General features: G+C 36.7%; 1 long non-coding RNA gene across 4 annotated transcripts in view; it reads left to right on the top strand.

The window, feature by feature from the left end:
* The window catches only part of LOC128313936 (uncharacterized), a 133812-nt gene extending 130289 nt beyond the window's left edge, over positions 1-3523 (top strand). For 3 of the 4 annotated variants that reach the window (XR_008295078.1, XR_008295079.1, XR_008295077.1), the window contains exon 10: positions 273-3522. This is a non-coding gene — a long non-coding RNA (uncharacterized LOC128313936). Of the gene's footprint in view, positions 1-272 lie in introns of all 4 variants that reach the window. The other variant, XR_008295080.1, reaches the window with a different exon arrangement.
* The last annotated feature ends 23871 nt before the right edge of the window (positions 3524-27394 follow it).

Below are 27394 nucleotides of genomic sequence, written 5' to 3'. Positions count from 1 at the left end.
TTATTTTTGGGACAGAGAGAGACAGAGCATGAACGGGCGAGGGGCAGAGAGAGAGGGAGACACAGAATTGGAAACAGGCTCCAGGCTCTGAGCCGTCAGCCCAGAGCCTGACGCGGGGCTGGAACTCCCGGACCGCGAGATCGTGACCTGACTGGACGCTTAACCGACTGCGCCACCCAGGCGCCCCCGGTTCACCCTTTAGATTGAATTATATAAGTTATTGATTTGTAATTGAGTAAACTATTATTTCATCAATTGTTTGTCTTTTGTAGATCTCAGGCATTGGAAACATCTGGTTCTTTGGTTTACATCCATCCCTTCCTCTGAGGTAGGACCTCTTCTCCAAATACAAGCCAATATGTTGTCCTGAGGCATGGAGGCATTTACTGTCACAGAATTCACCACATATTGGTTATGGAGTAAGCACATGACTGAAGTGAGTCCTATCATGTATGATACCCTATGGTCTGCCAGTGGATATTTGCCCAGAGATGATCATAAAACCAACAGGAGCCTATCAGAGTACCCTCCCAGGGGCTTTCTAACTAGAGTCAGAGGGAAATGTTCCCTTTCACCCCTTTTTGGTAGCAAGGCTGTGACAGTGTAAGTCCCAAGCTGCCCATGGTCCTGTTCCTTCTGCCAAATGAAGAAAGTCTCCTAGTAGTAGAAGAGAATAAAGTTGACATGAAGGGAGAACAAGATACAAAGGATACAGATTCCTGAGAGTTTTGAGTTCTTGAATTCAATGGCCACAAAGACAGCTGCAACACAAGCTTCTCTGAGATTCAGCTATGTGAGTTGATAATCACCTCCTTTCCAAGCCACTTGTGCCTGTTGCTTTTCTTTGAGTTCCTGTCACTTATAACCCAAAGTTTCTGTGTGATACACATTCTGTAAGATTGATACTAATGATATTGTAAGAGCATTTCTCTGGGAATAAAGTATGAGGTGTTACTAGTCAGTGTCTAACTGATTTCCAGCCATAATCCTACCATGCCATCATCCTGAAATGTATCCTAATATACTACAAATTAAACCTCAACACAAGTTGTTTACCACTGCATAATTTGCTGCCACCCACAATTTTCAGGAAGAAGTGATGACAAAGGTGTCCATGAACCCCTCATATACAGTGATTGTGGAGCTTCACTACTTGCAACTATGCACATCTTGTCTATGTACACGACTCACTGGGGTTAACTGGGATTGACAAATATTGATTCGTGAACTTCAGATCATGTGATGGACCAGCACATGTGAGATGATGATAGAATAAAGTATGGGGTACTGACAATTTACAAGAATCGAGATATGCAGTATTGGTCTAATTTGCATTTTAGATAACTTAGCTTCCATTCAATTTAGAAAGTCTAGCTCTTCCAGGAAAAGCTTCTTGCATCCCAAGAAAATGATCTCACACCTGAATAAGAGCTTCTTTTAGACAGGGCTAAATTTTCCTTTTGTAAAGCGAAACTGCATATTTATTCTATAGGAGAAGAAAGAAGTCACCTTGGAGCAGATCTCTGCTTTGAAAAGGGTTGGCATAGGGAAATGTAAATTGAATAGGACTCACTATCCTTAGAGAAGGGTATCATACTTTTGTTGCCAGGGGACTACTTTTCTGTTTTCTTTGATATGTTGACAGATGAATCAGTTTTATAAAAAGCTAGGGTCTTTGTGGAAGAAAAGACCCAGACTCTGACCCCAATTTAACAATTAAGGGTGAAAAAAAATCAAAATTAAGGGCAACTCTAAAGGTGACCTATGGTGTCCCTAAACAAGAGATCTTCTGGCAGGAGGAGACATAAAGACTCTCAAGAGGAACTCGCCAGAAGGAAAAGTATTTCTGGTTTCATGACCCGAATCTAGAATGATAGGACCCAAGAATTGTTAAGGAAGAGCTAGTTCTGGAGGGATATGTAACTAAGTTTGGAAGTCCCTCTGGACTTGGCCCTGGCATGGTGCTGTGCTTTGAGAACAGTGGATGTGTGTAGGATTGTGAAATGAGAAAACTCTTGCTTAGTCTCCAAGTGGGCAATGCTGCAGACTGTGCAGGATTCCAAGTCACCATGAGAATCTCATAGGCCTGGGGCTAACTTGCATGGGATTGTGGAGAACCAAGATCTGGCAGCAAACGGAGCCAGGATGCCACAGAGAAAGGTAAGGCTTTTGGTTCTCTGTCTTCCAGCATTGTTCCTTCAAACAACAAGTTAGCTCCTGGGGTCCTGGAACCCTCTTCAGCAGGAGTTGGTGAGCCACCATCTCACAGGCCAAATCCAGCCTGGTTTTGTAAATAGTGTTACTTGATTCGTGGGTTGGAGGTCCGTATCAGGCTCTGTGCTGACAGTGTGGAGCCTGCTTGGGATTCTCTCTCCTTGTCTCTCTGCCCCTCCCCAACTCATGCTGTCTCCAAATAAATAAATAAATAAATAAATAAATAAACCTAAAAAAATAATATAAATAGTGTTACTGAAACACAACCACACACAGCCTTTCTGTGTTGTCTATGCCTGTTTTGATATTGCAGTGGCAGAGTCGAACAGCTGTGACACAAGATTATGTAGCTCACAAAATGTAAAATATTCTCTTGGGTTCTTAATGGAATGCAGTGCTGACCCCTGATATTCAACAGCTTTCAGAATTTCCCTTCACCCCATCTATCCTAATTCTCACTAATTCTAAATTTTAGTTTGAATTTACTCTGAACCCACGTGGTTGATCTTACTGTCTCCAGAATAAACAGTGACATTTTCCGGCATATACCATTTCTCACCAATTGCTCTCATGGCAGAGTTCTTAAACAACCCTCTATCCCACTGAAATATCTAGTCTTGACTCTTTAATGTCATATCTGTGGATGTGAATTCACAGAGCACAGTGAATTTGTGACATGACTTCATATACACAGGAATAATGCAGACAGAACGATGTATAGTTTATTTTTCACAGAAGATTTGACAGAAATTAAAAATATTCCTTAATATGCCATAAAATACAGTAGAGAGAATTTTAATGTAATATTTAAATTTTAGACATCCATTTGCCTTTGTAAATACTATTCAGAGGAAATTTTAAACCTTCAAATGTCATAAAATGGCAAAAGCCACATTATACAAATATCTTTAATTTGTTCAATCTGTGCTGAGTTCTTTCAAGGTTATTTAAAATGGCATGCAAATTAGAGTAAATTAACCAATATTTCAGAAAAAGCAGATGGAACCTTGGTCTTAATGCCATTTGAATACTGAAACCAACTGTTGTATTGATTAGAAAGGAAACGTACTAGATTTAATGAAAATAATGTTGTTTTCTATTGCTGATCAGCTGCTCATTGACATCATACACAACTCAATTTTAAAATTTGGGAAAAAATTTAAATGTAACAATTCAAGAAATACTTATTGAAGGGCTATTCTATATATGGTACTGTACCAGGTACTGAAGGCATAGAGATAAATGAGCACAGTTTTGTCCTAAACAAGTTTACACTATACTAAGGGAAGCTATGTGAAATCAAATACTTAGAAAACAGACACTAGTCTACACGATTTTTTCTCACATGCTTCTTAAAATAATATGAAAAAAAGCTTTTCGTTGTCCATTTTATATTAGTATCTTAAAATTTAAGGTATGTTTAAATTAGTACAAATGATAAAACTTTGGCATATTGTAAATATTGATAGTATTAGATAAATCTGTTAGAACATGTGTCCAGTGGAATCTAAATGCCATTGTGATTTGATATCTACCATCATTCATTTATAATATAAGTGAAAAAAGATGGTTTTGGTAATGGTTACTTAGGTGACTTGACCAACACTTGCTGAGAATAAGCAAAAGAGCTATACAAAATACAGAAAATATCCTCCTAATAGCATTGAACATGCAAGAAGTTAGTGAAAAATGACCAATCTTGGACTAGTGAGGGTGAACGCCACAGAAAGGTGAACTAGAGTTGTTGACACTGGGGGCATTTGCTCACGGAGAGGAGGCAACTCAGCCTTCAGTGAAGAGGACTAAGGTGACTGGGTGGGAACACCCAATAACACATCTGGGAGGCAAGCTGTGATTTGGGGCAGATTTTCAAAGATGGGAAATTGAGCCTGAGCTCAGCAACTGCCAAAGTTGGCAATAACCTATCCCTGTTATGAGCAAACACCTCAGAGAGCTGAATTCTGGAAGCAGGATGTAAAGATTGCTCTAGGGACCCCAGAGACAGCATAGAGATTCCTCAAACATTGATCCTGTATTTCAAGTGTCCATAGGTAATTGAAGAAGGAGATAAAATCCTTTCTGAAGAAGATGATATCACACAAAGTGGCAAACTTTGTCTAAAAGATGTTTTTTTCCAATAAAATTGACCATCAAATAATTTGAAATGTCAATACATATAATAAGTTTGCATGAGCCAGAATCAGCAGAAGCAATAGATAGACCCCAAAAAACTCCAAATATTGGATTTCTCAGACACATCCTTGGGTAAAGACACTTATTCTGCTTATGGAGATAAAAGTCAAACTTAAATTTTCTTCAAGGGATTTAAGTGTGCAGATTTGAAGAGGAACTATCTGAAAGTTATATAATTGAAAAATTATACAGATAGGTTTAACAGCAGATTAGACCCTTATGAAAGTATAAGGATGGATAAAGAAACATGATTAAAATAGCATGAAAGTCAAGAAAGCATCAAATATGTCTCTCATGTTCTAACGTTCTTTCATTGTATTGAAGGAGGGTAAAAAGAGGAAAGAACAATGTATCAGGTGAAGAAAAGTATACGAGGTAGAACAAATAAAAACAACATATGAAAATTGAAGATAAAAGTACATAACATACAATGTATAATGTATATACTACATAATTATTTATACATAATTGAAGGCCTTCAAGTTGACTGTTATTTATTTTAAATATGAGGACTGGTACATCGGATTTAAAAATTAATTATGTCCTATTTACAGAAGATTTTGAAAATTTGGAAAGGTAAAGACAAGAAAGAGAACACCATATAAAAACTTGCCCAAAGAAACTGACGTAGCTGTATTAATTTACAATGGAATAAAAAGTTATCAGTTTTTATAGGAATTAAGCTAGAGTTTTTCAAGATCTCTACATTAAAAGCTAAAATGCTTTAATGAGAGAAATTAAAGTCCTAAATAAATGGAGAGCTATGCAATGTTTATGGAGCAGGACACTCAATATTACAAAATTGTCACTTCTCTCTGAAGCTGCTTATAAACTTAAGGCAGTCCCAATAACAATTCCAAAATATTTCTTAAAGGAGCTTGACAATTTGATTCTACAATTTATATGAAAAGAATTTTGCCTATCTTGAAAATTATTTGTTAACTAGACATTAGAGTTATTTGTTTTCTCAATTTCTTATGAGTTTATCAAAATATAATCATCAAGACATAGCAAATGACCAAACTATACCTTATTCATTTAATTAGAAGCACTTTGTCTATCAAAACAATTTTATTTTTTATTTAAAAAAATTTTTTAAGTTCATTTATTTTGAGAGAGGGAGAGTGAGACAACAGGGAAGGGGCAGAGATAGAGAGGTAGAGAGAGGATCCCAAGCAGGCTCTGCACTATCAGCACAGAACATGATGCGGGGCTCGAGCTCACAAACCTTGAGATCATGACCTGAGCCGAAATCAAAAGTCAGAGGCTTAACTAACTGAGCCACCCAGGTGTCCTTATCAAGTGAATTTTAAATAATATAGTACAGTAAAAGGAATTCTATAAAATTAGAAATTATTTATTTTTAGAGTTTGCCCATTAACTTCAAGTAAAAACTTATATGTTTGTGCCAAATCAATTTTCAATGCCACTCAGAGTATTTAAAATATAAAACAAATGAACAGAGAAATGGACATGAGAATTATTACACACAAATGGATTAATAGTTTTTAATGGTTAAAAGTGATTACATTTACAGTTATGAATTTGAACAGCACATCACCCCATGAAGTTAAAATGATCCTAACTAATCGAAGCCAACTGTTTAGATTCATCATATCAAATTCTAGATTGTATCGTGGGATCTGATACATTACAAGAGTCAAGTTGGGTGAAAATTATATCTGTCTTTTGTAAGGTTGAAAGAATGGTACACTTCTCATTCTCTGGAACCATGTTGAGCAGCTATGTAGATGAGCCTGGCTTAATGTACTGGTTGATGAGAATCACATAAACCTCTTGTGTCAGTCAGTCAGTCCCTAGCCAAACAGACACAGAGCCACCCAGGTCATTGGCATCTGATCACAGACACATGAGAGAACCCAATTCAAATTGTCAAACCGCAAAATTGTAAGCAAAACAAATGGTTGCCACTAAATTTTGGAATGATTCATTTTACAGCAAAAGCTATTTCAGTTGGAATGATTTTGCCTGGGATTCTGTATACAAAATCTTTCTTCTTTCCCAAGTCTGCTTGCAGCTTTTTAAATAAGTTCCTTTCTGCTTAAATTAGCTAGGAAGGGTCTCTGTTGCTTGCACCTAAGAACTCTGACTAATACACTTGGAATAAGATAGGCTTTTGATATTCTAGTGCATTTTTTCATTTCCAGTAGTTTATATAATCTCATGACCCATTCTTTTATTCAGAATAGCTAATCTATTATATCCTAACTTATTTGGAGAACAGATATAATATATTGCAGTGAAACAAAAAGGAGGTTCTTGGTATAGAAAAGAAATTTAGAATGAGTAAGAAAAAGTGTCTCATTTCCCCTGACTTCTCTATCCTGCTTGGCACTCCTACCAAGCCCAGAGAAAGATTCTATGGTCTTGGAGAAAGAAAAAAAATTAGAAATGGAGCAAAGTGAGCTTATTTATTGGTGGATCTCAATGAAGAGGCTGAGCTCTGACCCCTTGCACCTAGACTGACACTTATGAGGTTATAGGTTAATAAAAACTCACATGGGTTGGCAATCTGGGAGCAGACTTTACCTGCAAAGCTCAGAGGGGTATTAAAATTTCAGCATTTCAATAGTCAACCCAGGAGCAGTAAAAGTGTGCATAAGATGGGTCTAAAGAAATGAGTCCAATAGTCTCATACAGTCACCCAGAAATTGCCAATCCCTCATGTTACTGAGGCACAAGGGTAAACTTGTGTATCAGGGAAGGCACAAAACTGCCGTTTCTCAATCTATGAATTGCAGGAGAAATCAATGGCTTTCATTTGTCCAGGACAGCTCAGACATGGCAGAAGAGCAAGCAGGTCTCCAGAGGCCTCATGTTCTTCTTATACAAGGGACAGCCAAGCCATAACCAGCATGCCTTCTCTATCCAAAAGGAGGGCAAGAGCTCTAACTGTGTGGGGGGCTGGGTAATGTAGTTTTTAAGGTGGGCACATTGCATTTCCCAACCAAGTCACAATTCTGATATTTGGGTAAGCAATTAGCAGTTTCTGTCAAGTGTGCAGGCAATTTGTGAACTCTAAGCAAGAAATAAATGTAAGACAAAGTTTTTATATTTGTAAAATATGCTTTCTTTGAATCAATATCAGATGTATTTACTGCCAACAGTATATAAAATTGGAAGAAAAATTAAATGTTACCTAATTCAATCTAGGAACTGGATGCAGGATTTTTTTTTTCTTTAGCATTTCTAACATGTTTACTAGCCTCTACTTTATAATTTCTAACATTAGGGCTAGAAAAGCATCTGGGTAATGACTTATAACATAGCTTAGCATATTTTTAAGAAAACATACCTGTGAGAACCAAAAAATAAATGGTGAAATTGTGAAAACACATAACATTGGAAATGTTAGAAAGTTTTCATTAGAACCAGGGTGAAATTACCATTAACGGAGAAAAGTTATCAGTACTTTACTTACACTGTATTGCTTTGTCTCAGGAAATCAAGTAATTCTTCCCATTTGAAAGATGGAAAGAAACTAAATTCTTCTTTAATTGCATGGCTCCTGGCTAAAGCAATAGTTTTTGTTTTATTTTGTTTTGTCTTGTTTTTACAAACCAGGAAACTGAGAGGCTATACCATATCTTTGAAATTGCTACTTTTTATATAACTGTCTCCATATTCTTATATTCCTTAGGAGACTACAACTCCCAAAATGCAATAGGGAGAGATTTGCAATGGTGCACTGTGTCCTAGGAAACCAATTCCCCAAAGCAAAATACTGTGAGCAGAAACAGAGGAAGTTGAAAAAGCCTAGATAAAAGTGCATGCTGAGGACTGCAGTTTTTTCCTGGATTTGATTACCGTATTATGGGAGAGAATCAGACAGCTCCTGCACAATGACAGCAGTATAGTAGCCATGCACTTATACTAGCCCTCCCTTCCTTCATTCATTGAGCAAATATTTACTGAACATCTATCACAAGCAAGAACAGACTAGGCATAGGGAATACAGCTGTAAACAAAAAGACTAAGTCCTTGCCCTTCAAGAAGCTACATTCTAATGGAGGGATAAGGACAAATACGAAAATAAATATAGCATGTATTGAAGGTGATGGAGTAAAAAGTAAAGAGATGCTAGAAGAAAGGCGGGGCTGAATGAGGAGTCGTTTACATATGGGTACCAGGGAAGGTGAATTGAGAAAGTACATTTGAGTAGGCAGTTTACAGGAAGACACCCAGTGGCCCAGGTTAGTTTGTATGCTGAGAGGAAGCCAGAGCACTTTGCACTTGCCAATTCCCTCTCTACCTGGCATGTTCTTCTCTAAATTACCTGCATGTTTTCTCCCTCCGCGTCTTTAGCTCTCAGGATGAGAAAGCAGATCATCTGTACACAAAGAAGAATCAGAGCACTGATAATAGGTTTCTCAAGAAGAAATGGAGAATGTCTGTCTTCAGTTTTTGGAATCTGAGATAATGATGTTTTTGTTTCATAAAGCATAAACCTAAGTTTTTGCAACCCAAAGCACTGCTAAATGATAGGGCTAGGAAGTGGTGTATTCAAAGCCACCACCTGCGGTCTTTGTAAACCTCTGAAGGCACTAATGTTTTCCTTTTGTAGGGCTTCCATGCTGCATAACCACAGGGAACACTATTCATAGTGTATTCTATGTCCTGACCAGAAGTGTGCAGCAAGACGGCTCTCTGCCCACTGCATTATTATGCAATGACACAACAAAGACAGAAAAAGCCATACACAATTTGTCCTACATTTACAATTTGTCACTCTCTCACTTCTCTTCCCCGTAGCACTTGGTATTTATTTTCATGATCTATTCTAGCACCTGTGGTATAATTGTTTATATGCATATTGGGACTTCTCATTAGGTCGAAGGTTACTTGAGGACATGCATAGACTATTAGTCCTCCTTGGTCATTCCTCGGTCTTAGATAAATCATTGGTAAGTTACTCAAATTTAAAATTTAGTTAAGCCTTATTTCCTTTTTTTTTTTTTGGTCCACATATTTCTGAGTCTAAAACATGTGACAGAATATAATTAAGCATCAATGGCCAAAACAGCTTCAAAACAGTTGTGTCCACTTATTCAAAGCATGCTTGTGAATGGCCTTTCATCTGAGTTAAGTAGCCATTCTTTTAAAAGAAGATGACATTGTAATTGTAAAACCATACATCTGGCCAGACACAGACGGTCCATTGTTTTCCCAAGGCCAACTAAAGAGCTTTTCAAGTTGTTTGTTAAAACCATTGGGAGTAGAGTGTTTGAATTCAGTTTTGGCAACGAGAGGTATGAGGCAAAAAAAAAAAAATGCACCAAAAATTTTAATGGTTCCTTTTCTAGGCATCTTATATTCTTTATTCAAAAAACATATGCTCAATTAATAAGTATTTAGTACGTAAAATTTAACAAATCTAGGAAAAAACAGAACAGTGCACTATATTACAATTATTAACATATTAGTATATATACTCTTTATACTTTGTTAGATATTTGAGTTATCAAATGTTCTTTATCATAAACACTATTATTGCAATCATTTCTTTAGAATTAATTATAGGAACAAGGAGGGGTTTGGTTATCTAGTAGATTGAAAACACAGTACATGGTTCTTAGAAAGTTTGATGTGCTCACAATTTTGGATGAACAAATACCATATGAAGTTATCCAGCCTCCTAAAGTCACTGTGGTGACCAGAGTCTGTAAGGCAGTGGCTGTAACAAGCTTTTGGCTTTAACAAGTCAAAGCCCAGTGGATCTCAGCAAGTACAGTCCATTCATTCTATTGTACCAAAAATGATACAATGGGCATAGCAGGCAAGGCCAGTGGAGATGGGTTTGAACATCAGGAATTATATCATTATGAAGGGCTTTTTAATTATCTTTTTGGTACTGGTAGGTGGAATAAAATTTGCTCTCTTTATTTGATTCTTATCTAGAACGTCAGGCCAAAACTTTATAATATAAAGACAGATAAGAGTCACATAGCTCTCAGAGCCCTACTGCATGAGATTCTAACTTAAATGTGGAAGGCCAGGCATAAGTAGTTGCAACTTGGATTGCAAACCCAAATTCTATTCTTTTTTACTCTGTTTTGAACTTCATTCAGGGTCAAGAAGGGACCCTTTTTGCAGAAGGGCTAAACCCTTAAAGTCTTGTTCTGAGTCTCTTAACTTCATCAGTAGTGGGCTCATGCTGGCTATGGGTTGGTTTTTAATTTCATATGTTCCATTTATGTTTTGTATATCAGGGACCCAAAGTTTAATGTTTTAGTAAGCTTGGGCTGCAATAGCAAAATAACATAGATTGGCTGGTTTAAACAGAAGAAATTAATTTTCTCATAGTTCAGAAGTTTAGAAGTCCAAGATTAATGTCCAGCAGACTCAAATCTGGTGAGAGCCCTCTGTTTGAGATATGGACAGGCTACCTATTTCTGTGCCCTCTCATGGTGGAGAGAGAGGGGGAGGGGGAGAGGGAGAGGGAGAGGGAGAGGGAGAGGGAGAGAGAGAGAGAGAGAGAAAACTCTCTGATGTCTCTTCTTATAAGACACTAATCCCATAAGATCAGGAACTTGCCCTTATGACTTCATTTAACCTTAATTACTTCCTTATTCCAAATTACTTCCTTGGTCACCTGGATGGCTCAGTTGGTTAAGTGGCTGAGTCTTGATTTTGGCTCAGGTCATGACCTCAGGGCTTGTGAGTTTGAGCCCTGCATGGGGCTCTTGCTGACAGTGAGGAGCCTGCTTGGGATTCTCTCTTTTCCTCTCTCTCTGTCCCTCCCCTGTTCTCTCTCTCTTTCTCAAAATAAATAAATTAACTTAAAAAAACCCACAAAACCCAAATTACTTCCTATTCCAAAATAGTCACATTATGAGTTAGGGCTTCAATATGTAAATTTTGGGGAGACACAATTCAGTCTGTAGAATTTGGGTTCTATCACAACAGGATTTAACAACATCATAAAAGGGGGACCAAAGAGATATTTTTTAGATTCAGAGACAGAATGAAGTCGATACAATTATTATAATACCTGATAGACTGAAAAGGAATATAAACAGGCTGTAATTTGGACAGTGTCTCTAGGAATCAAGTTTGCTTAGATTTTCCAGGGGAAACCAGATTGCTTTGGGGAAAAAAAGTGCAAATTTGAAATTAAAGCAAGGATGGAAGTGGGTGAATAAACGAACAATAAACTAGTTTCCTTTCTGAAAGGGTTAAAAATTATTAATTCATTAATAAATCAGAAAGGATGGCCAAGTGTGACATAACCTAAGAGAAACAAGGCAACGTGTTGGAAAGCAAATGACTCTCAGGAGGAATCAGATACAGGAAATTATTGGGAGGCACAACCTCAAAACTACAAGGATAGAATCAGGGATAAGATTGATTGAGCAATCATCTCCCTATGGTGGAAAACATGGCAGAGCAACATATTATGTGGGGAATAAAACAGTGAGTGAATTTTCATAATAATTGTAGCATGCCTTTGGAACTGACCTTATTAATTTTTCACCCAATTAGATTTTCTGAAATCCATTCCATTTTCCCAGAAGGTCACAGAATTTTTGTATTTAGGAAGTGGGTTTATGAGGGTTGAAGCTGATCCATTCCAATAAATTCCTGATGCCTTCCTCCAGAAGGATACAGATGGATTCTTTGTTAAGATATAGATTATATAGACAGATATTTATATTTGCTTTTAAATATTATTCTGCCACTACTTTTATATTTTATTCTGCCACATTGAAATGTTAATACTTGCTCATTGGTTAATTCTAAAAGTTGAGATGCAATAAACAGACTGTTAAATATTCTCACCACATAAATAATTATTCACTGAAGAATCAATAATATGATTGTGTTTATAAAGAAGAAAACATTATGTTATACCATTTTATTTTTGCTAATCAAAGGAGAATATTCTGAAGAACAATTTCATATGAATTATCTTTTCTCACTCCCTATTATTTATTTATTCAAAATTTTGTTCAAAATCTTTATTTTGGTTTATGTTTTTGAATAATAGTTATTTAACAGTTGTCATATTTCTCAGCATTTTTTTAAATTTCATATTTTATTGCTGACAAGATTTATTTAGTATGTTAAATAAAAATATACCTTTGTCCTATCATTAAGATACTTTCAGATTCTTAATTGAACGTACAATTTGCTATTCGAATCCACTTTTTTCTTTAAGTCATTCTGAGGGTTTTCTGACTTTCTCTTTTAATTTAAGCTAATTTCTAGGCTGGATTCGGCACCATTTCTGGAATTTCTTTTCCTCACATTTTTAGTTAATTACATTGTTTCTTATAGCACACATCCTGCATTTTCTTAAATATAGTTCTTATTTTGCTGGAATATATCCCAAAGTAATTTTTTTTCCCAAAAAAAGTTCTGAGATAAACCTTCTGTCTAAACTTTTTCAATGAATTTTTTAAAATATTTGATTTATAATTCAATGTATATTGTTTTAAAATCATTTTCCTTTGGAAGTGTGGAAATGGTGTTTTATTGGAACTTTGGAATCACTGCTCCATGCAGTGTTGCTTATGACCAATGATAGTTCTGGTTCTTTTGTTGATGTTGTGAACAGGGTCACATCCCTCCAACATTCATATGTTGAACCTCTAAAGCTCAGTGTGACTGTATTGGGAGATAGGAACTTTAGGGAGATAATTAAGGTAAAAGTAAGTCATAAAGTTGGAACCCTAATCTCATATGACTGATATCTTTATAAGAAGAGGGACAGACACCACAGATCTCTCCTTCTTGTACACTCAGAGAACAGGCTATGTGAGGACACAGAGAGAAGATGGTATGTACAAGCCAGGAAGAGAGACTTCACCAGAAATCAAAACTGATGAAACCTTGATCTTGAATTTCTAGATTCCTGAACTATGAGAAAATAAATGTCCTTTGTTTAAGCCACTCAGTCTGAGGTATTTTGTTATGGCTGTCTGAGCTGACTAATATAGGTAATTTTTTCCTTAGCATTTTCAATTTTTGCAACAGTATGGTTTTTTTTAGGTCAGAAAAATATTTATTGAGCACCTGTTATATGCCATGGTATTTTTTTTCAATCAAGGTATTTTTTTTTATGTTAACTTGTTTTATTTTTTATTTCTTTTAAAATTTACATCCAAATTAGTTAGCATATAGTGCAACAACGATCTCAGGAGTAGATTCCTTAGTGCCCCTTACCCATTTAGCCCATCCCCCCTCCCAGAATCCCTCCTGTAACCCTCAGTTTGTTCTCCATATTTAAGAGTCTCTTATGTTTTGTACCCCTCCCTGTTTTTATATTATTTTTGTTTCCCTTCCATTATGTTCATCTATTTTGTCTCTTAAAGTCCTCATAGGAGTGAAGTCATATGATTTTTGTCTTTCTCTGACTAATTTTGCTTAGCATAATACCCTCCAGTTCCATCCACATAGTTGCAAATGGCAAGATTTCACTCTTTTTGATTGCCGAGTAATGCTCCATTATATATATGTACCACATCTTCTTTACCCATTCATCCATCGATGGACATTTGGGCTCTTTCCATACTTTGGCTATTATTGATAGTGCTGCTATAAACATGGGGGTGCACTTTTGGGATGAGCACTGGGTGTTGTACGGAAACCAGTTTGACAATAAATTTCATATATTAAAAATAAATAAATAAATAAATAAACATGGGGGTGCATATATCTCTTTGAAACAACACACCTGTATCCTGTGGATAAATGCCTAGTAGTGCAATTGCTGGGTCATAGGGTAGTTCTATTTTTAGTTTTTTGAGTAATCTCCATGCTGTTTTCCAGAGTGGCTGCACCAGCTTGCATACCCACCAACAATGCAAAGGAGATCCTCTTTCTCTGCATCCTCACTGATATCTGTTGTTGCTTGAGTTGTTAATGTTAGCCATTCTGACAGGTGTAAGGTGGTATCTCATTGTGGTTTTGACTTGTATTTCCCTGATGATGAGTGATGTTGAGCATTTTTTCATGTGTCGGTTGGCTATCTGGATGTCTTCTTTGGAGAAGTGTCTATTCATGTCTTTTGCCTATTTCTTCACTGGATTCTTTGTATTTTGGGTGTTGAGTTTGATGAGTTCTTTATAGATTTTGGATACTAACCCTTTATCTGATATGTCATTTGCAAATATCTTCTCCCGTTCTTTCAGTTACCTTTTAGTTTTGCTGATTGTTTCCTTCGCTGTGCAGAAGATTTTTATTTTGATGAGGTCCCAAGTTCATTTTTGCTTTTGTTTGCCTTGCCTCTGGAGACGTGTTGAGTAAGAAGTTGCTGTGGCCAAGATCAAAGAGGTTTTTGCCTGCTTTCTCCTCGAGGATTTTGATGGTTTCCTATCTTACATTTAGGTCTTTCATCCATTTTGAGTTTATTTTTGTGTATGGTGTAAGAAAGTGGTCCAGGTTCATTTTTCTGCATGTCTCTGTCCAGTTTTCCCAGCACCACTTGCTGAAGAGACTGTCTTTATTCCATTGGTTATTCTTTCCTGCTTTGTCAAAGATTAGTTGGCCATATGTTTGTGGGTCCATTTCTGGGTTCCCTAGTCTGTTCCATTGATCTGAGTGTCTGTTCTTGTGCTGGTACCATACTGTCTTGATGATTAAAGCTTTGTAGTATAGCTTAAAGTCTGGGATTGTGATGCCTCCTGCTTTGGTTTTCTTTTTCAAGATTGCTTTGCCTATTTGGGGTCTTTTCTTGTTCCATACAAATTTTAGGATTATTTGTTCTAGCTCTGTGAAGAAGTTACTTTGATTGGGATTGCATTGAATATGTAGATTGCTTTGGGTAGTATCGACATTTTAACAATATTTGTTCTTTCTATCCAGGAGCATGGAATCTTTTTCAATTTTTTGGTGTCCTCTTCAGTTTCTTTCTTAAGCTTTCTATAGTTTTCAGTGTATAGATTTTTCATCTCTTTGGTTATATTTATTCTTAGGTATCTCATGGTTTTTGGTGCAACTGTAAATGGGATTGATTCCTTGCTTTCTCTTTCTGCTGCTTCATTGTAGGTGTATAGGAATGCAACCAATTTCTATTCATTGATTTTATATACTGCAACTTTGCTGAATTCATGAATCAATTCTAGAAGTTTTTTGGCGGAATCTTTAGGATTTTCCATATACAGTATCATGTCATCTGCAAAGAGTGAAAGTTTGACCTCCTCTGGCCTATTTGGATACCTTTTATTTCTTTGTGTTGTCTGATTGCAGAGGCTAAGACTTCCAATACTATGTTGAATAACAGTGGTGAGAGTGGACATCCCTGTCTTGTTCCTGACCTTTGGGGAAAGCCCTCAGTTTTTCCCCATTGAGGATGATATTAGCATTGGGTCGTTCATATGTGGCTTTTATTATCTCGAGGTATGCTCCTTCTACCCCTAGTTTCTTGAGGATTTTTATCAAGAAAGGATGCTGTATTTTGTCAAATGCTTTCTCTGCATCTATTGAGAGGATCATATGGTTCTTGTCCTTTCTTTTATTGATGCGATGAATCATGTTAATTGTTTTGCAGATATTGAACCTGCCCTGCATCCCAGGTATAAATCCCACTTGGCCGTGGTGAATAATTTTTTTAATGTATTGTTGGATCCGGTTGGCTAATATCTTGTTGAGGATTTTGCATCCATGTTCTTCAGGGAAATTGGCCTATAATTCTCCTTTTTAGTGGGGTCTCTGTCTGGTTTGGAATCAAGGATATGTGGGCTTCATAGAAAGAGTTTGGAAGTTTCCCTTCCATTTCTATTTTTTGGAACAGCTTCAAGAGAATAGGTGTTAACTCTTCCTTAAATGTTTGGTAGAATTCCCCTGTATAGCCATCTGGCCCTGGACTCTTGTTTTTGGGCAGATTTTTGATTACTAATTTGATTTCTTTACTGGTAATGGGTCTGTTCAAATTTTCTATTTCTTCCTGTTTCAGTTTTGGTACTGTATATGTTTCTAGGAATTTGTCCATTTCTTCCAGATTGCCCATTTTATTGGCATATAACTGCTCATAATATTCTCTTATTGTTTTCATTTCTGCTATGTTGGTTGTGATCTCTCCTCTTTCATTCTTGATTTTATTTATTTGGGTCCTTTCCTTTTTCTTTTTGATCAAACTCTCTAATGGTTTACCAATTTTGTTAATTCTGTCAAAGAACCAGCTTCTGGTTTCATTGATCTGTTCTACTGTTTTGGTTTTTTGGGGTTTTTTTTTGGTTTCAATAGCATTAATTTCTGCTCTAATCTTTATTATTTCCCGTCTTCTGCTGGTTTGGGTTTTATTTGCTCTTCTTTTTCCAGATCCTTAAGGCATAAGGTTAGGTTGTGTATCTGAGATCTTTCTTGCTTCTTTAGGAAGGCCTGGGTTGCTATATACTTTCCTCTTATGACCGCCTTTGCTGTGTCCCAGAGGTTTTGGGTTGTGGTGTTATCATTTTCATTGCCTTCCATATACTTTTAAATTTCCGCTTTAACTGCTTGGTTAGCCTATTCATCCTTTAGTAGGATGTTCTTCAGTCTCCAAGTATTTGTTACCTTTCCAAAGTTTTTCTTATGGTTGATTTCGAGTTCCATAGTGTTGTGGTCTGAAAATATGCACGGTATGATCTCAATCTTATTGTACTTACTTAGGGCTGATTTGTGTCCCAGTATATGGTCTATTATGGAGAATGTTCCATGTGCACCGGAGAAGAATATACATTCCGCTGCTTTAGGAAGAAATGTTCTGAATATCTGTTAAGTCTATCTGGTCCAGTGTGTCATTCAAAGCCATTGTTTCCTTGTTGATTTTTTGATTAGATGACCTGCCCATTGCTGTGAGTGGGGTGTTGAAGTCTCCTACTATTATGATATTACTATTGATGAATTTCCTTATGTTTGTGATTAATTGATATATATATTTGAGTGTTCCTACATTTGGTGCATAAATGTTTACAATTGGTAGGTCTTCTTGGTCTATAGACCCCTTAATTATGATATAATGCCCTTCTGCATCTCTTGATACAGTCTTTCTTTTAAAGTCTAGATTGTCTGATATAAGTACGGCTACTCTGGCTTTCTTTTGTTGACCATTAGCATGATAGATGGTTCTCCATCCCCTTATTTTCAATAAGAAGGTGTATTTAGGTCCAAAGTGGGTCTCTTATAAACAGCATATATATGGATCTTGTGTTTTTATCCATTCTGTTACCATATGTCTTTTGATTGGAGCATTGAGTCCACTGATGTTTAGAGTGAGTACTGAAAGATATTAATTTATTGCCATTATGATGTTTGTAGAGTTGAAGTTTCTGGTGGTGTTCTCTGGTCCTTTCTAATCTTTGCTGCTTTTCATCTTTTCTCCCCTCAGAGAGGCCCCCTTAAAATTTCTTGCAGGGCTGGTTTAGTGGTCACAAACTCCTTTAATTTTTGTTTATCTGGGAAACTTTTTATCTCTCCTTCTATTTTGAATGAAAGCCGTGCTGGATAAAGAATTCCTGGCTGCATATTTTTCTGATTCAGTACATTGGATATATCCTGCCACTCCTTTCTGGCCCGCCAAGTTTCTGTAGATAGGTCTGCTGCAAACCTTCCCTTGTAGGTTAGGGACTTTTTCTCCCTTGCTGCTTTCATGATTCTCTCCTTGCCTGAGTATTTTGTGAATTGGACTATGATATGCTTTGTTGATGGTCAGTTTTTGTTGAATCTAATGGGGGTCCTATGTGCTTCCTGGGTTTTGATATCTGTGTCTTTCCCCAGGTTAGTCAAGTTTTCCACTATGACTTGCTCACATAACCCTTCTACCCTTATTTCTGTCTCTTCCTCTTCTGGGACCTCTAGGATTCTGATGTTGTTCCTTTCTAATGAGTCACTGATTTCTCTAATTCTTAAATAGCGCTCTTTTGCCTTAATCTCCCTCTTTTTTTTTTCTGCTTCGTTATTCTTTATAAGTTTGTCCTCTATATTGCTGATTCTCTGTTCTGCCTACTCCATCCTTGCCGCCACTGCATCCATCCATGATTGCAGCTCAGTTATAGCATTTTTAATTTCATTCTGGCTATTTTTTACTTCTTTTATCTCTGCAGAAAGGGATTCTAATCTATTTTCAACTCCAGCTAGTATTCTTATTATTGTGATTCTAAATTCTGGTTCAGACATCTTGCTTGTTTCTGTGATGGTTAAATCCCTGGCTGTCATTTCTTTGTGCTCTTTCGTTTGGGGCAAATTCCTTCGTTTTGTCATTTTGAAGGGAGAAAAGGAATCAATGAGGTAGAAAAATTAAAATTAAAATTAAAATTAAAAAAATATTAAAATTAAAAAATTAAACACACACAAATCTAATAAATGATGCTAGATCCTAGGTGTGTTTTGGTCTGGGTGTTGAAAGTGGTTTGACAGATTAGAGAAAAAAAAGGGGGGAAAAAAGGGAAATTGTTTGAGAATTTGAAAAACTGAATACACTGAAGTAGACTAAAATGAGATGATGGGAGTAAAATAGAATTTGAAAAAATTACACAAAAGTAAAGAATATAGTAGAAAAAATTAAAGAAAAATATTTTTAATAAAAGTTAAAAATAAAAATGAATTTTTTCTCTTTCTGTATTCAAGAAAAAGAAAAGAAATGAAATAGAGAAAAAAGAGAAAAAAGAAATCGTTTGAAAATTTGAAAAAGTGAATACATTATAGTAGACTAAAATAAAATGATGGAAGTAAAATAGAATTTGAAAAATTTTTCATAAAAGCAAAAAATATGGTAAAAAAATTAAAGGAAAATATTTTTAATAGAAATCGAAAGTAAAAATGAAGTTTTCCCCTTTCTGCATTCAAGAAAAAGAAATGAAAAAGAGAAAAAAGAATAAGAAGAAAGAAAATAAGGAAATTGTTTGAAAAATTGAAAAGGTGAATACACTGAAGTAGACTAAAATAAAATGATGGAAGTAAGATAGAATTTGAAAAAATTTACACAAAAGTAAAAAATACAGTAAAACAATTTAAAGAAAAATATCTTTAATAAAAATTGAAAATAAAAATGAATTTTTCTCTTTCTGTGTTCAAGAAAAATAAAAGTAGTGTAAACGAGAAAAAAAAATAGAAAGAAAGAAAATTGAATAGGTGGACCTGCTAACAGATTGAAGTAGGACTGAAATTACTTCGTTTTCCCCTAGAAGTCAGTCTATGTTGCGCTTTATAGTCCATAAACTAAGCCGGCGGTGAGATTTGTGTTTTTGAAGAGCAAAGTTGGCCCGGTTGAGCGGGACTCAGTGTAACGTCTCTGTTCTCCACTAGATGGCGCTGCTAGCCTACTGGGGGTGGAGTGTTGCGGCGCTCGTAGGTGCGTATGCGCATGCGCGGTAGTGGTGAAAATGGCGTCACTCAGGTACCAGGTCTCTAATACCAGAATTCTGTTCTCCCCCATCAGCAATCACACACCCAGTCTGTGTCTTCAGCTTTCCTCCACTTCCTGCTTCTTCACTGTCCGTGACCAAGCCCCAGGCAGTACCTCTCTCCCAAGTTTTGTCTCAGATGCGGCCGTTTTCCCCGGCCCCTTACTTCGGAAGGATTGCGGCTTTGACCCGTTCCGCCCCTCTGTGGGAGGGTCTCACCGAGCTATGGCCGAATGTCAGCTGCACCCAGGAACGCTTGCTGGACCCTGCTGCTGCTGGTACCCCGAGACTGTGGCCAGGTGCCAGCCCGCCCCAGAAAAAGTTCGCGAGATAGTGTAGCAGCAGCATTTCGGGGACTATGGAAAATCACAACACGCATCGGGCACCAGGCTTCACCCTTAAGGACCAGCATCAGCGAATGTGGCTGTTTTCTGGGGTCTGCTGGGACCAGGTGGCTTCGACAGTCTCTACCAAATGTCCTTCTGGCAGTGGAACCGCTTTTCCCTGTGTGGCCTGAGAACCTCCCGGACCCCACTCTGTTCCTAGGGATTCGCCCTTCCCACCAGAGCACCACCAGGTATGGAGCTGCAGAGTTGCAGCCTTTGCGCTCCCCTTGTTTACAGTCTTATTGGAATGTAAACCCTCTCCTTTCTCCCTTTGTAGTTTAGTCCCTGCGGCTGTTTCCAATTTTCCACCTTCTCTTCAGCTGCTTTTGGGGAAAGGTGCTTTTCCTGTATTCTCCACCTGCAAAGGCCGCCCCCTGCCTGCCGCCGGCTTCTCTCTCCCCAAGTTCACCTCTCCGCGCCACGTACCTGCTGAATTCTGTGGTTCAGGTTGTGCAGATTGTTGTGTTAATCCTCCAATCAGTTTTCTAGGTGTGTAGGATGGTTTAGTGTTGGTCTGGCTGTATTTCATGGACATGAGACACACAAAAAACTTCCATGCTGTTTGGCCATCTTGGCTCCCTTTCTCACAATAATATATTAATATATATAATATATCTTTTCATCTCCCCAACTCTTTCCATCTGAAAAAAAAAGCTTTCAAATCTGGGCACTTTTACTTCTACAGGCTGTTTGATGATGTCTTTCATTCTCTTGTTTTTATTCTTTTTATGAAATTCCTATTACACAGAAGGTGACCTGAATCTTTTTCCCCCATGTTTTATATTTCAGTGTTTGCTCAATATTCTGGGAGAGTTCCTTAACTGTATTAATACTCACAATCCTAACTTAGCCATCAGCCATGTCCTTTTTTTTATAATTTAACAGTTCTATTGAGTTTTTTAAATTTCATCAATGACATTTTTAATTCCTAAGCAGTTAATGGTTTTTCTCAAATTTCCCATTTACCATCAATGCCCCTTTTTATTTTGTGAATGCTATATCCTCACTTTTTTCTGAAGATGTTTATATACAATATATATTCTTTTTTTACCTTGCATAATCTGCTACTTCTAAGGTCAATTTTTCTGTTTATCTTTATCTTTTTCTTTCATCTATAGATTTTTTTCAAATTATTCTTCCTTGGTAATAAGGAGGTCTGTTGATTTGGTCCAGATACTCAAATACTCAAATGTTGTTTTCCTTAAATGAGAGGGCTTACTCAGAGTTCTGATAAGAGAGAAGATTTTGGAGGCAGAAAGGAATACAGATTGTTGGAACTGGAAACAGGTAAGGAGGCCAGGCTTTCCAACAATAGCCAAAGTAAAGAGGACTTCACTCAGAGTAATTCAGAACATTCAGGTACCTCCCCTTTATTTCATTTTTAAATCTTTGCTTTTCCTGTTTCCTAACTGAAGTATTGTCTCAGTTCTTGAGCTTCTATTGGGGCTAAACCTATAGCCCTTTGCTCTTTATTTACAGAAGAGCACTGGTTCAACTGGAGCGGGCATAGCCAATTTGTGGCAAGTCTTCCCTGACTATTTTGATGGAAGAGCTACCTGCAATAGCCCATTTCTGCATTTCTGCTCTCTGTCCCAGTGCCCCTTGATCTGTGACTCTGGGATTCTGGTGGAAATAATGACTCTTACTCGTGCTTCAGCTTTCTCCAGGACACAGTTGCCATTGCAGTTTCCTCTGTCCTACTTTCTCTCTTAATACAATCATGTTCGGGGGCACCTGCGTGGCTTAGTTGGTTGAGTGTCCAACTCTTGGTTTCAGCTCAAGTCATGATCTCATGGTTTGTGAGTTCAAGCCCCACATTGGGCTCCATGCTGCCAGTGCAGAGCCTGCTTGGGATTCTCTGTCTCTCCCCCTCTCTGCCCCTCCTTGACTTGTACCTGTGCTCTCTCTCTCTCACTCTCAAAATAAATAAATCTAAAAATATAATCATATTTGCTTTAATATTTCCAGAGATTAGAAAAATTGTTACCAACTTTTAGCACCTTCTTTAAACACCAATATAGAATTATTTTCTTATTTAGCCTTTGCAATCTCAGTGGAATCCTGTCAACAGGAAAAATCAAGTGCAAGTTTTCAGCCCACCATCTTGATTCTTCCCTAAGGACAGTTTCTAGAAATTTTAAATGAGTTTTAAAATATAATTTTCCCTAGTTATGGTTGTTTCACCAGGGAAACGTTGTTACTTCCATTCTGTTAGTAGTTCCCAATCAATGTTTGTTTTAAGCCTTTAAGTTTGGGGGTGTTTGTTATGCAACAAAGGGTATCAGAGACAGCTGTTATTATTATTGTCATGATTGCTATTACTACCTTTGCCATTCATTCACTAATAAAGATTATACAATGAAAGAAGAAGATGCTACATGTATACCTACATATTTAACAATTCAGTTGATGATTCAAAAGATATTCATAAAATATTTGAAAAAGGGAGACAGAGTTAACTAATTTTTATTATAGATATCCTGTGGGACAAGAATTTCATAGACACTATTTATTTTCTAAAAGCACTGAGGTATGAATAATATTCCCATTTTACATGTGGAGAAATTTAAGCTCAGAGAAGTTGAATTTGGACCGTGACCATCTCCTTAGCAAATCAAAGTTAGAGTTTGGGTTCTACCCAAGAATTTACTCATTTAAGAGTCTATGCTTTTCTTACAGCTTACTGGAGATCAATTAACAAAAAAAAAAAAAAAAGATTACAAGCAAGTGTATGATAGATTAGTCAAAAATATAAATGTAAATTTTACAAGAATGTATATTAAGTCCATGTAGACCTATGTGGCCTTATGGAGGTTTAATGAAGGAAATAGGAATTGAGTTGGGCTCAATAGTTATTAGTAGAGAATGGGTTGGTGGAGAGCTTTATTTCTGAAAAAGCAACACGCAAGAAGGAAAGGAGCATGCATTCATTGGTGGGTACTGATGGGACATGTTTAGACAGAACAAAAACTTATCTATAATAGGTATTTGGTAAATATTTTGGAGTTCATGAAATAATAGTTACAGAGAAGGTAAAATAGATTCAATGGGTCCATCAGCACAAGGCTTCTTGCTTGTCTGAGGAATATGAACTTTATCTAAAAATGAACAGAAGCCCAGAACAAGAGAGTGTAGTACAAGAATGACAAGAAAAAAATATTGTTTAGATAGGTTAATTTGGAACCCCTGTTATGTTCATGATGAAAAAGAGAGAGCCTGACAGCAGGAGAACCAGATACCTGGATCTGAGGTGTAGAAATGAAAGACAACTGATCAGGAGAATAATCTAAAATATGGATCAAAGTAAGCAATTCATAGAATTTTGTGACTAAGTATAAAGCAAAGAAATAATTAAAAAACAGAAGGAAATTAGCAAACTTGCAGGGACCCATGGTAATATTTAGACTTCCTTTAATCTAAGCCCTTAGACCGAAAATGAGGACATTCAAGAAGAGGGTCTATTTAGGGGAAAATAGTTTAACTTAAAGATGTACAGAAACATTCAAATAGATATAATGTCTGGTATTTGATTAACCCTTTACATTTGTTTAAAGTGCTTTTTATTGGCTGTCATATCATTTAGTTATCCCTGGAAGTCTATGAGCTTCAATGATGTCTATTGTGCATTTGAAGAAACGCTCCAGAAAGTCTAGCTGACTTGTCCAAAGTCAGTAATAACTATTTCAGGTAAAACCAAACAAAGTTTAGTATTTAGGTTAATTCTAAATCCTACCTGATTAGAAGGTGTGGTGCTGAAAAATCTCCTGGCAGATACGCTTAGATTGAGTCAGACATTAAATAAGAACCATGCTTACTGCCTTCTGCTGTGTGACCCTTGGGGCCTAGAGACTAAAACTTCCCTTTGGTCAATAATTGAAATAAATCATTACAAATGCATTTCCTGGTGATAACAATGGAAAACAAATGTTATAAAGCTAAATCAGTTGTAGCTTCTCACGTAAGTGCTTATGTTTGTATGGTCTGACTGGAATATGGTCTTGCTGATTTATGGTATTAATTTCTACTATTGGAGTAGATTATTCATTCACTCCTCTGAAGGCAACAGGGTAGACAGGTTGTCCAATGGAAATTCAAACTATTTGCCTGAGCAGAAGCAGAGATGAGAATATGGCCTTTAAACAAAAAAAGGCCACTTTAACATGACATAAATCGCTTGGTTTACTTGCTACTTCAATCCTGTTTTGTTAAACGGCTTTTTGTTTTGTTTTGTTTTTTTGTTTTAACCTGCTACCAGAAAGATTTATCCATCCCAGACTCTTATAAGTTGACAGTTGTTTGACCCTCGGTGTCCAGGTTCTGTGTCATCTATGAATTTCCAGTGGGCTCTGGAGATAAGTTAATGGAAGCCTAATCTGCTCTTGGGAATCTCGTGGAACAATAGGGGACTAAGTGCCTAAGTAAATTGCTTGCCTTTTACCTGTAGGCAAGGGATTTGCTGATATTAAATAAATAATTCTGAGTTGGAGCTAGAGTGACTGGGGAACTGAAAACATAAATCAGAGAAAGTAAGCCTGAACTGTTCACCAAAAGATAGGATGGAACCAGGAAATAGAAAGGACCTGGGAGCTATGAATAAGAGAAATCTGAAGTTTTAACAGGGATCAAGCATTTGTAGCCAAGGTTGGCTTTCAAGTATTTTCCATAAAGTGATATGTGAGAGGACAACACATGTAAAACCTGGTAGCAAGAAAAAAAAAAAACCTTAATGTTGTAAAGTAAGCAACATTTTCTGGTAGGAAATAGCTTTTTATATATTATATAAAAATAAAGTCCCCAGGGGAGAAATATTTCCAACAATGAGAAATGCATTTTTTTATGAAGAAATGTTGCCCATTGTTGGATGTACCTAATTTTAATAATACCTCCCTTGTATTGAACTGAATTTCTCCCCATCAAGTGGGGAGGTGGACCAGGTATCTGAAAGTGCTTCCTAAATGATAGATCTTCAATAGTTGATGGCAGCTAGAGTAGATCAATTTGAAATTTTCTCTTCTAAGTGCTAACCTTCTTCATCCCATTAAATGTCCTCATGTGATGTAACCCTTTCTCTGGGATCATTCAGTATGTTAATATTTTTTTAGATGGCACCTTCCATTATAGCAAGCAATCAGCCTTTCTCACCTTGGTCCAAATACCACATCACAAGCAAAAGCAGATATAGTACATGATTAAGTTAGTGGGTGTTAGCTTCAGAATTTGAAAGACAGCTCAGCCACATATTTGCTTTGCGTCCTTAAAAAAAAAAAGCAAATGACCTTTTCTAATCCACTCTTAATCTACACACTGTCAATATATCTTTGTCGTCCTAAAGATTGAATGACCTAATATATGTATCACAATAAGTACTGTTATTATTAATAATAATCCACTGCATTTTTAGCAGTTTAACACTGTCAGCGTGTATTGGCTTGATGTCTATTTAAACCTCCTTGTTTTTCATGTGAATTGCTCTCAAGCTATCTTACACCCTGCACTTTTGAAATAGAGTTTTTAATTTATAAAAATGGATTTACAAGTTTTCTGATTCCATTTTGTTTTTTTCAGTTAAGCCCATATTTGCCATATATTTAAAAGTGTATGGATATTGATCTATCATCTTCTAAACTGGCTATTCCTGAAATCATTATGGAATCTGCAGATTTCTTTCTTTCAGTGCACATTTAGGGAGCATCTTCTATGAGTCAGGTACTAAAACAGACATGAAAGATCGAATTAAAACAAATACAATAAATGTTGTAAATGAGTTATTGATAGAACAGATACTAACTGAACTCATACTCTGTACCTACAACTCTGTTAAATCTCTTGAAAGTATTATCTCATTTAATCTTCATCTTGCCCTCTGAGGTAGGTGCTATAACTATCCCCTTTGCAGAGAGGAGGAAACTGAGTCTTTTTGGCTGGCTCTAAAACTCTCTCTCCTAATCACGAAATCGAAGGAGATGAGGTGAAATTTCCAGTGCTCTGTGGGGGATGAATGGCAATAGTGGCATGTGTTTTGAGTACTAACTTCATTCCTGGCTTAAATTTTCTCACTTTGTCTCAATTCTCTTTTCTTGCTCTAAATAATGTTTTCATGTTTTAGTATAGGTATCATTACAGGCTGTGTCAAATTTCTTTTTGGAACAAGAGTAAAAGTAATCATAGTGTCTGACAGTGTCTTCACATGTTCAAGCCTGGACCAAAAAGAGAGTCTTGGTGGATATGAGTGATTTCCTTAAGTGACGTAGATCTACTTCCGTGGTTAGCATTATTTCATCAACTACATCTCCATACAACTCCACTATTACTTGTTTTTATTTTTCTCCATCATATCACAAAAGACCATGCAATGTTTTCCTGAAACCTACAAACATTTGAACTTCTGCGACATTTCCCTCATCAACAACTTTAGATACTCTCTAAGAGAAGAAAGGATTATAGTGTTGGATTGCTTTTTAATAATTCCACAAAGAAAACAGGTTGTCATTCTTTGTGTTTTTAAGATATACCAACCATCTGTTTGTGTTTTAGGTTTTTTATTTTTTTTCAGAAGCATTCATTTGTAGGATGATTTTCTTATTTTCAAGATATATGGTATTTTGTGTTGCTCTGAACACAATGAACTAGAGCATCCTTGCTGACAAACTTCCCTCGGGGACCAAAAGGGGTACTTTGGGAAGCACCACTAACTCTTAAAGCCTATTAGGGCACCGCTCCTGAAATTGCTTCTCGGAAGCTGAGGAATAAAGAGCCTTAATGACTTAAAGTAATAGCTTAAGAAATGATACCTTGGTGATCCAGGAGTGTTTCACTTGCAGGCAGGGTAGAACTTACCTACCAGCTCTCTGTCTAGGAGTCAAGCTCTGTGATTTCTAGACCAGACTCTGCCATTAACTGGTTGTGTGCGGTGGCAAATCATTAACATTTCCAGTTCTCAACTTCTGCATCTGAAAATAAGAGGACTGGATCACATTATCCCCAGGAGTCCCTTCCTGCTCCAAAAGTCGTGATTAACAAAAAAAGACTCAGCATTAATAGTGAAATTAAAGGGTTACATGGCAATGCTGTATGTGTGTGTGGTGGGGAGGGGATACATATACAAAGTAGAGAACAGATCCATAGAGGAATATTGTGAAAAAAGAGCATTTTTCAGAGGGCATGTCTCAAATAATAACCCACAAATAAATTGTGACAATGTATTCTGTTATACATATATTGTGTTCAACATGATATATGTATATAACATATATACAT

The sequence above is a fragment of the Acinonyx jubatus genome, chromosome C1 (genome assembly GCF_027475565.1).
Source record: "Acinonyx jubatus isolate Ajub_Pintada_27869175 chromosome C1, VMU_Ajub_asm_v1.0, whole genome shotgun sequence".
NCBI lineage: Eukaryota > Metazoa > Chordata > Mammalia > Carnivora > Felidae > Acinonyx > Acinonyx jubatus.
The sequence above is the reverse complement of the archived record's forward strand: the minus strand, read 5'-3'. Positions and strand labels throughout refer to the sequence as shown.